The 12,480-nt window shown below is 42.9% G+C and overlaps 2 non-coding genes across 2 annotated transcripts; both read left to right on the top strand.

The window, feature by feature from the left end:
* Positions 1 to 793: 793 nt before the first annotated feature.
* Positions 794 to 866, top strand: trnaf-gaa (transfer RNA phenylalanine (anticodon GAA)). The gene has a single exon. It is a non-coding gene; the product is annotated as a tRNA-Phe (tRNA).
* A 243-nt stretch (positions 867 to 1,109) lies between these two features.
* On the top strand, positions 1,110 to 1,182 carry trnak-uuu (transfer RNA lysine (anticodon UUU)). Its single transcript has one exon. It is a non-coding gene; the product is annotated as a tRNA-Lys (tRNA).
* The last annotated feature ends 11,298 nt before the right edge of the window (positions 1,183 to 12,480 follow it).

Raw genomic sequence — 12,480 nt, 5'->3', positions numbered from 1 at the left:
CACCTGAGGTGGAGGGAGGGTGAAGATCTGCTTTGACCTCCTGATCTCCCAGTAAAGCCAGTATAGATGTTGAGCTTGGAGGAGTTGATGGCCTCCTTCATCTTCTTGTTGGAGATGTTTGCTAAACTCAGCACCACCACAGATCAGAGGAAAGTCCACTTGTCAGCTGGACACTGGAGTTTCTAGTGACCTGCAGGATCTTAGTTGTGGTGGCAGCAGGCCTGTTCCAAGAGCTTTGCTCACATTCATGATCAGGCTTCAGAATGGTTCTGGACCACTGAGTGATAGGAGCTGATCCTGGGGCAGCAGAAGACAAATATAGAGAAGAAAAGACAAAAGACAGAGAGAAAGGAGGGAGAGAATGACAAAAAGATGGGGAACAAGATGAGGGTGAAAGACAAGCAGAGAGAAAGACAGAGGGACAGGGGGATGGAAGACAGACACACAACCAACAACAGCAACAGCAGCAATAATAGTTTTGATATTGTCCTGTTATTGATGTTTTCATGTGAAAGTGGCATATTTAAGATAAAAGACACTGTTAGAACAGAAAGATCCATAAAACCCACCAACCAGAGGTGTGTCTGGTACAGATGTGGAATTATTGGCTCACACAATGTTGAGGCAACTGGGCAGAAGACAAACAAAAGAGGCTTGTGTGATTCAGACATTCATCAAAAATGGTCCTGTCGAACTGTTCAATGTGTCATGACTTCAGAAGCTCAAATCCTCTCTAAGTTCTAGTGAGAGTGGAAGAGATTATAAAATGAGAGAAGCAGGGCCCTCACTCAGAGCTGAAATAGCTCAGTTGGGAGAGCGTTAGACTGAAGATCTAAAGGTCCCTGGTCCGATCCCAGGTTTCAGCAGAGGAACAGCATTGACTTTACTTTCCAGTGGAGGAACTGCAGACATGAAGGAAACTAACTTCTTGTCCTGTGCATTCTGATGACATTCAAGACATTTTTGGAGCCTCTTGTTGGATTTTGCCACAGAGAATCAGAGCCAATCAAAAGCATGCTGGACTTTAACATGGAGGATTGAACAAGTCAATAAAGCATCAGTTTGACCTTCACAGGTGTTTCTTTTCCTGTCTAAATGCTGTAGAAAGAGCCTGAGTAGCTCAGACGGTAGAGCATCAGACTTTTAATCTGAGGGTCCAGGGTTCAAGTCCCTGTTCAGGTGCTGTGGATGTTCCAGTGTTTGACAACATGGTACTGGATGAAATTCAGTGTTGAACAAACTGTTATCATCAGAAGTAGAAGTGTTCTTGTCTTGCCACTGTGAGACTGTCGCTGCAGGTCAAATGTGAGATAAAAGTGACTAATAATAATTTCATGTGGCATGCAATTAACAAAAGACCACAAATAACACTGGTCAAGTTAATTTTATTTATATTGCACCAAATCACAACAAAACTTATCTCATGACTCTTTACAGGTAGAGCAGGTCCAGTACCAAACTCCTTCAATGAATCTACACCCAACAATTCTCCATCAGCAAGCACATCCTGCAACAGCGGCGACAAAAACCTTCCTTTTAACAGGCAGGAACATTGAGCAGATCCAGGCTCAATGGGGACGGCCTTCTGCTTTGACCGGTTGGGGGGAAAGAGAGCAGGAGAGCGGGGCAGAGACAAAGACAGATAATGGAGGAAGACAGATATGCAGAAGGAGAGAAAGGGACAGAGATAAAGAGAGAGAGAAGGGAAGAGACTGATGGACAGACGGTGAGCAGGTGGAGCTACGGGAGGCAGCTTGAGCCTCTTCAGGTCTGCAGCCTCCTTCAGCAGCACCCAGATCTGGGATGAGAGGAGCCTGAAGGCTCCGGAGAAGAATACGAGTTATTAATATGCATGATTATGATTTATGTATGACACATATAGGAGGACAGAGAGGAGTAGAGAGAAGCCCAGTGCACCATGGGAGATCCCCCAGCAGCCTAAGCCTATAGCAGCAGATCTAAGGGCCAGCCTAAGCAGCCCAACTATAAGCCTGATCAAAAAGGAAGGTCTTTAGTCTGCTCTTAAAGGTCGAGAGGGTGTCTGCATCCCGGACCGAAACTGGGAGACGGTTCCACAGGAGGGGAGCCTGATAGCTGAAGGCTCTGGCTCCCAGTCTACTTTTAGAACTCTAGGAACCACCAGTAACCCTGCATCCTGGGAGCAAAGAGTTCTAGCTGGATAATAGGAGACTATGAGCTCTGTCAGGTATGAAGGAGCCTGACTGTTGAGGACTTTGTATGTTAGAAGGAGAATTTTGAATTCTCTTCTGAATTTGACAGGGAGCAAAAGAAGCCAGAACAGGAGAGACATGGTCTCTTCTACTAGTTATCGTCAACACGCAGGCAGCAGCATTTTGGATCAGCTGGAGAGTCTTTAGGGACCCACTGGTGCAGCCTGATAGGAGGGAATTGCAGTAATCCAGCCTGGAAGTGACAAAGGCATGGACTAGTTTTCTTGCATCTTTTTGAGACAGGATGTGTCTGATCTCAGCAATGTTTCACAAATGAAAGAAAGCAGTCCTAGAAATTTGCTTAATGTGGGCATTAAAGGCAAGATCTTGATCAAAGAGAACTCCTAGGTTCCTTAGGGTCGTGCTGGGGGCCAAGGTCATACCTTCCAGGGTACCGATCTCATTAGATAAACTTGTAAAGTGTCATGAGATAACTTTTGTTGTGATTTTGCACTTTATAAATAAAATTGACTTTACTTGACTTTGAAGTTATCATTAAATTTAAAGTAGAAAAATCTTTCCTCTTCAATCCTGTCACTCAGTGTTGAAAACTGTTTCAAACAAATTCTACTGTTCAACAGTTCAAGTGTTTCTAATGAAGCTGAATGTGCTCTCTTCTACTTTCCTCAATTGTGTTTCTTTCATGTCCTCCTGAGATCAAAGACAGAATTCTAGTTACTGTCAAAGCCCTGATGACATCATCAGGAATTCTGACTTTGATCTGGAGGCTCTTGCTTTAATCTGAATTTGATCTGACTAATGTTTTAGTTTTTGTCTGGATCTTTTCTTTTTATATCCTGCTGTCTGCTCTTTGCTTTTGTAGCTACCTTCAACAACTACCAAGCCTCCTGGGTACTGTAGGAAACATGGTCAAGTTCTTCCTACTTTTCCAGTCACGTCCTGCTCACATTGGTCCGTCTTCATTTTGACTCCTCCCACTGCCACAATGACCAGCCTTTATACACTTGGTGACTGGGGTCCTGGTTGCTGCAGGCCTCAACACCAGCCTGTGGTTGTGAGCAGGGCAGAACAGAACTGACAGTATCTCACATGCAGGACCTGGGTCAGATCCTGGTGCCAGCTGGGGCACCGCTTTAACCTGGACGCCCTGGAAGATCTTCTCCAGGAACTCGCCTTTTTTAATCGAAACAGCGTGAAACTTCAAGTAAAGAATTTATATTATTTAATTAACAATGAGGACTTTGTCATAAAATAAAAAGGAACAACTGACTACCTCACCGACACACAGGAGGTAACATGGTCATCAGAGCAGCGATGCTCAGGTCTGTGGACTCAGAGGAGGATTCTTCTTTAGATCACAGGTTTGAAGATATCAGTGGAAGAAAGAAGAGAGGCTGTGAAAGACCTGCCACACCTCTCCAGTGACCTGGGATATGATGGCAGTGATGGGATTTGAACCAACACCTCCTCAGAAAGTGAGAGCCTTAATCCAGCGCCTTAGACTGCTCGGCCACACTACCTCACTGTCTTGTTCTGTGAGTTGGTCTGCTAAAGGCATGTTGAAGAGGAAGTAACATAATGATATAAAACTTATTCTGAAGGGGGACCCCTTTCGCCCCAAGGTCACAGGAAGTGACGACAGCGCCGCTAGAAGCAGCCGGGAAAGAAATGTTTAAAGGACTCAATTTGTACAGCGCCTTTCTACCTCAGCAGCACTCAAGGAGCTGAACAATGTCCTCTCATTCACACACACTCACACACTGATGGTGAAGGCTGCCATGCAAGGAGCCAACCTACACATCAAGAGCAATTAGGGGTCACGGGGGGGGGGGGGGGGGGGTGAGGATCAAACAAGCCACCCTTTGGTTGCCAGACGGCCATGCTACTCCTGACTCATGTGACCTGGATACGATGGTGAACTACAGCTGATCGCCATGCTAGCAAACCCCCTTTTGTTTGGTTTGGTTGTTGTTTAGTGACTGTGGATGAATACACAGCAGAAGTTGTGCATAAATTTGTGTTCCCTGTTCACTTTAATATATGCAGGAGTATGAGGTGGAAAGAATACTTGGAGGAGAATGAGAGTTAAGTCTGAGTGCTATGACCTGTGCTGACACTTCAACATGTCAGCCCACATGACAAAGACGGCAGTCATCTGGGAAAGCAAGTACACCACACATACACGAAGAAACCCTACAGTACAGGAAACAAATATCTCCGGATGCAATGTAGGAGCAAGTAGCCCTGTTCCAACATGGCCGCCCTGTGGGCACGCTGCTGTAGCGAGCCTTAGCAGTCAATGCAGTATGAATAGATGTCTAAGGATGGAATACACTGCAAGAGCAGGCTAGCAAACATTTAATGAATGTAAAGAATCAGAAAGGTAGTTACAATGACATCATCAATACAAAAACTTGAGTTACAAAAGTGAGGTGAACAATTTCAACAGTCAATCCCAAATTTAGGCCTGAAATTGGAAAATAATATTAGCTGGCTAGCTAATGTTAGCTAGTTAACGTTAGCAAGCTGGCAATATTTAGCACCATCAAATAGTTCAAACAAGGTCAACAGCTGTTATAATGATGGTCACATGATTTAAAAGATTAAAAACAACTCTCTGTATCAATGTGAGATAGAGTTACATAAATGAATAGAACATTACTCACTGACTGAAAATTGAAAAAGCACCAGACTTTGGTCCAGAGCTTGGTTCTAACGTGACTTGACAGCACTTTTTAGGGCCTGAGCCAGAAGGAACTTCTGGCAAAGACTCCATTATTTTTTCCACTTTTTTTCTTTTTGCAGTCAACACTGCCCAGAGTTGATTTGAGGAAATAAGACTCACACATTTGACAAAGTTTGGTCAGACGGTGCAGACACACTTGACACCCAGAGAGGTGAGCAGGTTTTGGACCAAGTTGAAACTTGTCAAGTATTTGAGACAGAAAATGACAGAAAGCTGTGGCTGTGTTCTGGTTCTGCATGTTTTAGATTTATTCCCCTTCCAGTCATGTCTTATTTCCAGCTCTGCTCTCCCTCAACTACTGTTTAGTGTCATATTTATTTTGCTGACTACTTCATTGACATATGGTAAAAATGTCTTGTGTTTCCTGAAATTAACTGAGTGCTGCTCAGTAAAGTAGACATGACTTGAGATTCTATTCCTGGTTGGTCCATTTCAACATTCTTATCCTTCCTAGCATTGGAGATAAAGTATCAGTCAGGGCTGTACTTGATTAGTACTGCATATAGTACACATCAGTCACTGCATTACACAGTGGAATGGAAGTTGAAATACTGTTGACCAGCAAGCTGAAAACTGTTGTGATATTTGACAATTCTATTGTTTCTGAATGAAAATCATGTGAAGGAGAATCATTGAGATATCCTAAAAATGGCTGAGGTCTGCTGAGCTGCAGCAGGTCTGAGCTGCTTTTGATGCCCAGATGATGAGGAGGCAGTGAATGTTGGGTTTGGTGGAGCTGAAAAAATGCTGCAGGTGTTGAGAGGTCTGCTGAAGTGCAGGACTTCCTCTCCAGGTCTCAGCTTCTCCCTTTAGTTCCCACAAACACCACAACAGTCCTGGAACCCCTGCAGATGGTGGAGGACCATGATGACCCCGATGCACCATCAGGGCATCAAAAACCAGTCATGATGATCAAAAAGGTCCCTCCACTCATCCAGGGTCAACTCTAGAAGAAGCTTCTGGAACAGATGAGCAAACACACTCAACTAGAAATCATGATTTAAACAAAATGTTGATTTTTACAATTTCCTTCAATGTTTTAAAAACCATCAAAGTGGACAGAAGCCCAGATGGTCCAAACCTGTTTCCTGTCTCCTGCCATTGTGGAGAGCCTCTGTTCTGTCCTGCTGCTGTCCAGTTGTCTCTACTGAGCTCCTCTGCTGGTTCCACCTTGAAGAGGGTCTGAGCTAAAATTGAATCTTGGGGAACTTCAACCTTTGATCTCAGAGTTTTGTGTTTGATCTTAGAATTCTTTCTTTGATCTCACCTTAGACAAAGACATGGAAGCTCGATCTGCTGTTGAGGAGGCCCTGATCGTATAGTGGTTAATACTCTGTGTTGTGGCTGCAGCAACCCCGGTTCGACTCCAGGTCACGGCAGCATGAGACAAATTTCTTGTGTGTATTGATGGACACAAACCAAGCAGAAATTTCCCACAATGCTATAGGGCGGTGTTTGGTCAGTTTCTTCTCAATGCTAATGTCTGCTCGCTTAGTCTGCTACTTTGATGGCTCTGACGACAAAAAGGTCCAGACCCCTGGATATGGTGGTTCCTCCCTAAACGTAGATTCTGTCAGCTCATGTTTTGAAATCAACTCACCATGAACACAAGTAGATTTCAATGGACTGCAAATGTGTCTCATTTAATGGTAAACATGTCAAATATAAATTCCATCACCTGAGGAGGTCTGCTGCTGGAATTAAGCTCCAGATATTCACAAGATATTCTAGATCTTAAAATGAAGCATTTTTATATTTGATTTATTATTCATTAGCCTGCTTCATGTGGTGTGATTTTATGTGTCCTATATTGAATCGAACTTTGTAAACGATCGTCCCTGAGGATGTTGAATGATGTCAAAAAAGTGTTCTCTCAGCTCTCCTTTCCTCTAAATAGAGGAGTCTCTGCTGAGGTCGTTCCCTGTCAGAGTCCTGACGTCTATTCGGATGCACCGAGAGACTCAGGCAAACAGAAGACAAGGGCAAGTGAAGTAACCTGAAAATGAGAGGGGAGGTTCGACATCAAACTAAAACAGGAAGAAAAGGACACAAATGGGATATCAAAATAAGAGAGACCATGAGACATGACCCCCCAGTTCCTGCTGCTTCCAGCTCTTTATATCGAGCCCCTCGTACAGTGGTTGAGAGAGACCACAAATATTAAGGGTGTCTACATAAATGGAGAAGAACACAAGGTGGTGCTAGACGCTGATGATGTTTTAACATATTGAAGTGAGCCCCCTAACACAGGACCTGCATTAATAAAACTCTTTGAAACACTGGGAAGCTCTGCTGGATATTAATTCTTCATTCTAAAACACAGGTTCTGACCTTTAATCACTCACCTCCAGAACACATGGAGGAAAACCTCCACCTGGATTGGGGCCAGAACTCCTTGAAGATGATAGAAGAAGATGGAACTCCATTTCCTTTCTGAGTCTGAGTCACAGGATTGATAGAGTAAAAATAAATGTCCGACCACAAGATCTCTTTCTAGTTCCAGGACCAACTGGAGAAATTGCCTTCAAAACCGTTTCTGAATTGAAAAAAATGCTTTCCAGATTTATCTTGCAGGGGAAGAAACCCAGGCTCAAAATTAAACCACACCATGAATGAGCCCCAGTTCCTGCTCTACTGGCCCATCAAAATCTGGAAAAAATGTTTCCGCAATGTCCAAATCTCAATGACTAATTTGGAATGTTAACAGGAGAATATCACTACAAGTCATTTAATGATGTGCTTTTAATCCAGGGTTCAAGCCTCATGAAATGAACCCTAGATTTAAATCCTGGATTCAAAGAGAGTAACAACTTTCTACTCACTTGTGGAAAATGGAAATGTAAAAGATTTGAAAGCCTGAGAAGAGAATATCACTGAGAAAGTCTGACTTTTTAGAATCCTCTTAGGTGAGCAATTATTTTAGAACACGACATCAGAAATGAAACAGACTTTAATGATCCAATGCTGAAAATATTTTTGGCTGCCCATCAAGAAACAAGAAAAACCTCATATCGTTTGTTGTTTTCCGTTTGACCTGATTCTTGGTTGTCAACTAACTGCTCATTGGCTTTCTTGATGGAACAACAAAAGCAAAAGTTGAAGACTTTGAATATCCAGGCCTCTGGCGTGATTCTCAGCTGTCATTTAAATTTCACATGAACTCAGTGTCCAAGCAAATATCTGGTGGGCTAAAATTACTTTTGTTGTTGACTTTTTCCACAAGAAGTATGGAAAAGTATTATCACACAGTTCATGTTCCCAATACTGGACTACACTGGTGGTTTCTATGGGAACACTGGTGACGGCCCCAGGCCTGGGTCCTATGCAGCATGGTGTGTTCAACCTCCTGTTGGTGGGTGTTTTTGTGTCTTTGCAGGTCTGGTCATCAGGCTGACTGGGAGCACCAGGCCAGTGTTCCCAGTTAGGCCTGTTTAACCCCGCCTTCCCAGACATTTGTCTCCCTTCTGCGCTCAGCCGGCGAGATGTTGTCCTTTTGTTTTTCCTTGTTTTCCACCAACAACATGCAGTACACATTGACATCACATCACACACTCACCTCCACTGCTGACACTGACTTCCACACCTCACATGGTTGATTATTTACTTTAATAAATGGTGATTTGCTGCTACCAGGTTTTGCTGCACCTCTGAGCCGGTCCTAACACATTCAGACATCAATCTTTGTCCTCTCAATGTCTGATATAATAGTCTTTGTAGATTTGTGCTCAGGTGTTTGGATTGAACCCATCATTATTTAATGTAGGAGTCCCAAAGGCAACTCCATTGGTCAGTATTTATTTTCAAATGTGTCTACTTGATTTTCCCTTCATACTTGAAACAACTTTCAATTCCTTTCAGCTCACAATGCAACCTAGAGTTTAGAGATCATTTGTTTCTATATCTTCCTAGAATCAGCAAAGAAATTGGTCATCGCACATTCATATTTTCCTAAAGTCAATTTTATCATTTGGAAACCATCTTGAGGACATTTGGAGAAAGTTCAATCATTCAGCTGCAGTTACATTGACTTACAACACTGCAAAAAGAAAAAATCACCCCTCCACAAACACTCTTGTCCAACTTTTGTGCCCAGATTTTCTCCTGATGAGGCACCAAATCAAGTCAAGTCATTTTTATTTGTATGGAACCAAATCACAACAAAAGTTCTCTCATGACTCTTTACTAGTAGAGCAGGTCCAGCATCAAACTCCTTCAATGAATCTACACCCAACAATTCTCCATCAGCAAGCACATCCTGCAACAGCGGCGATGAAAACCTTCCTTTTAACAAACAGGAATGTCGAGCAGATCCAGGATCAGTGGGGACGGCCTTCTGCTTTGTCCGGTTGTATTTAAAGCTCCATCAGATTGGAACAACCTTTCCTCCTCACTTCGGTCTCTCACTTCCTTTCTCATCTTCAAATCATCAAGCATTTTCAAACATCTGCTCTTGTTTCTGATGCACCTCACCTTTTCTCTCCAGGATTCACTCTGTACTTGTTCTTGTTTGTTCTCTGTACTGTACATATGTGGATATTTGTGTATGAATATGCATTGTGTACTTTAATGGTGCATGGAAGCAGAATTTATTTAGATGGGGGTTTAAATGTATGAGTATGTGAAGACTTTATTTTGCAATGGGATCTCTGATCATACTTTGTATAATGCTGGATGGTGGCTTTGGGGAACATTGTTGACAGCATTCACCACTGGAGCCTACTTTGATTGCCAGTCAGGTGTTTTTCAGGATGGAATATTGGCAGGACAAGTTGCTCCACATTCACTTTCAGCCGAGCCAGGAGTTGAACCTGGAATCTTCTGATCCGAAGTCAGACGCATTGTCCATTGTACCACCAGCCCTAAGGAATGGAGGGGTCTTATACAAAAAGAGTCTACACATTCAGATGTATGACAGAAAATGTAAATGATATGGTGGCATTTTCTGTTTTTTTTGCTGTCTGATTTTCTAAATATAACCTTTATTATATATATATTTATTTATAAATATTTGTAAGAAGAAAATAAGAAAGACAACCTGCATCATCACAGTCATGAAGACCTCAACACGGTTGAAGAGAAAGTCTCAGGGTGGATTCTTGTGTTTTGCAGCATCCTTGATGTGTCTGCATAGAATGCATTGGTGTTGTGGACCCACATCCACCAAGAGTGGAACCAAGGAAAGCAAGTGGAGAATGTTTCTGGAGGAGCTGGGAAATTCCCTGGTCAAGCCACACATTGAGGGAAGGGAACGGATGCCCCGAGACCCAGACGCTGCAGCCTTGCTCAGACAGCTGCAGAGCTCACCCAGCACTCCATCCATGCCATCAGCAACACAGAGAGCAACCACGCCAGCATCCTCCTCAGCAGCCCTGCCTCAACACCAACCAGAACAGCCACAGCCACAACCCACTCAGGCCACCAGATTCCAGAAGAAAGAGGAGTCAGGTCTGCCCAAGCAGTCAGGACAGCAGGACAAACGGATTGTGGTTCAACTGCAAACACACACACACACACACACACACACACATGCATGTTTTTGCACCAAGAGACTTTTCCTCTTTTTGTTTTTTACTGGTTTTGAACCAGTAGTTGGTTTCTGTTGGTTTGATTTGCTTGACTGGTTGTTGTTTGTTTGACCTTTCAAATCCATATTTTGGGTTCTGGCTTGTTCTGCTTTTCATTTTGTGTTTGTATTAAAGTTCTGTTGCTGAAAAAAAGACTTTTTTGTCTTTTTCTTGAAGTAAATATATGAGGGTGGAAACTGACCCATAACACCATGGATGGCACAATAGTTAATAATATTGAAATGAATAATAAATCAAACCAATCCATGTCAGAGATGTGTTCTAACACCCCTCAGTAATGGTCAGGAAACACAACAACCTTTTGTTTATTTCTATGATTTTCTTGAGGTTCATTTTACCATTTTTTTTAACTGAAATCGAGGGTTTACTGACTAAAAAAAGGTCCAGAGGCCCACAACAAAATATTCAAATCAATATTTCCATGGATAAGGAAGCCTAACAAGGAAACCAAGAGATGGGAAACAACTTGGATGATAGAAAATTGTTTTTAGTTTATTTTAAAGCTGATTGAAGACGTGGGTCAAAACTGACCTGTTAACATAAGAGATGGGAACAGAAAGCTAACACAAGAGGAAGGTTGAAGCTATGAAAAAGGAGTTTGATAAAAATCTTGAACTGACAGTAGAAATATCCTTTTGTATGTTTACCTTTGTTGAAAGAAGTCACTTTAGCTTGGCAGTGAAAAGAATCTCTGCTGGCTTGACAAATAAGTGGCACAAACTGGGTTCAAGCTGGACTTTGGACACTGGTATCTGCAACAACTCCCATCAACTCCTAATTTGTGTGTACAAAAAAATCATTGAGAAATCAAGGTGAGATCAAAGAAAGAATTCTAAGATCCCCCAGGGACGATGAACAGGCTCTACTGGTGCTTAGGACTCTGTTGATCAGCTGCTGAGTTGCTACTTGATGTCAACATTGGTCTGTTTCATCCTGAGTAGTTTGATCATAGCAGAGTCGTTGCATCAATGATCTGAATGTGGACGGACAGATTGACCCTCCACAGCAGACGCATGTGACAGATCTCTTGATGAGACTCCTCAGTCTTCAATTTAGTCGTCGTGTGTCATGCAGTGTTGAGGAGGCCGGCTGGCTGTGGGTAAAGTGGGGCTCAGAGTTTGTGGAGTCGGCTCTGGACTGAAGGGGGTCACTGATTTGTTCTCAGATGCTACAGCTCAGGTTAGCGAGGTGGTGGAGAAATGAGTGAGAACTCTGCCAGCTGGAGCCTCTTGGGTCCCGGGAGGCTTCACTCCTGGAGGTGGAAATGATGAGGAGTTTTAAAATCTGCTCCTCTTTCACTCTGACTTTTTTTTCTTGGGTTCCCTCTTTTATTCATGTGTGATTTTAATCTCAGCTCTCTAAACCTGAATGGAGCCAGAACCCATTTTAAAAGAGCTGCTCTTTTTAAACTCCTGGAGATCTAGAGGATCCCTGCCATGTTTGTCCAGGAGACCCACAGCACAACAGTCAGTGAATGGGGATGCAGGCAGGCTTTTAATGGAGGTCATTTGAAGTCCCAAGTCCAGTTGGAGCAGAGGGTGGAGTTTGATTCTCCAGGAGTTTTTTGTTGTTGTTTTTTTCACCAGTTTCTTTTGATTTGGAGGAAATCGTTCCAGGTGTTTGAAAGAAGGTGAGAGCAACTTTGGAAAATCGAAGCGAAGTAAAATCTGGTCAACTGGACGAAAGTTTTAAACTACGGTACGTAAACTTACGTCCAGTTGACCAGGTTTTACTTCGCTTCGATCTACGATGACCTGGATGAATGAGAACCTACACAGAAAACTTTGGAAAATGTTCAACTGGTGTTTTTAAATGTCTTTGCACCAACAAATGGTGGACAGGACAGCTTTTGAAACATTTTAATGCCACTGTTCAACACTGAATCTGCTGGTTTCCTGTTTTTAGGAGCTGATGGGAGCTGCACAGAGAAGCTCTTTTAGACAGGAACCATTCAGAG

The sequence above is a fragment of the Aulostomus chinensis genome, chromosome 4, assembly GCF_037954235.1.
Source record: "Aulostomus chinensis isolate RoL2024-O1b breed Wild chromosome 4, RoL_Achi_v1.0, whole genome shotgun sequence".
NCBI classification, from domain to species: domain Eukaryota; kingdom Metazoa; phylum Chordata; class Actinopteri; order Syngnathiformes; family Aulostomidae; genus Aulostomus; species Aulostomus chinensis.
The sequence above is the reverse complement of the archived record's forward strand: the minus strand, read 5'-3'. Positions and strand labels throughout refer to the sequence as shown.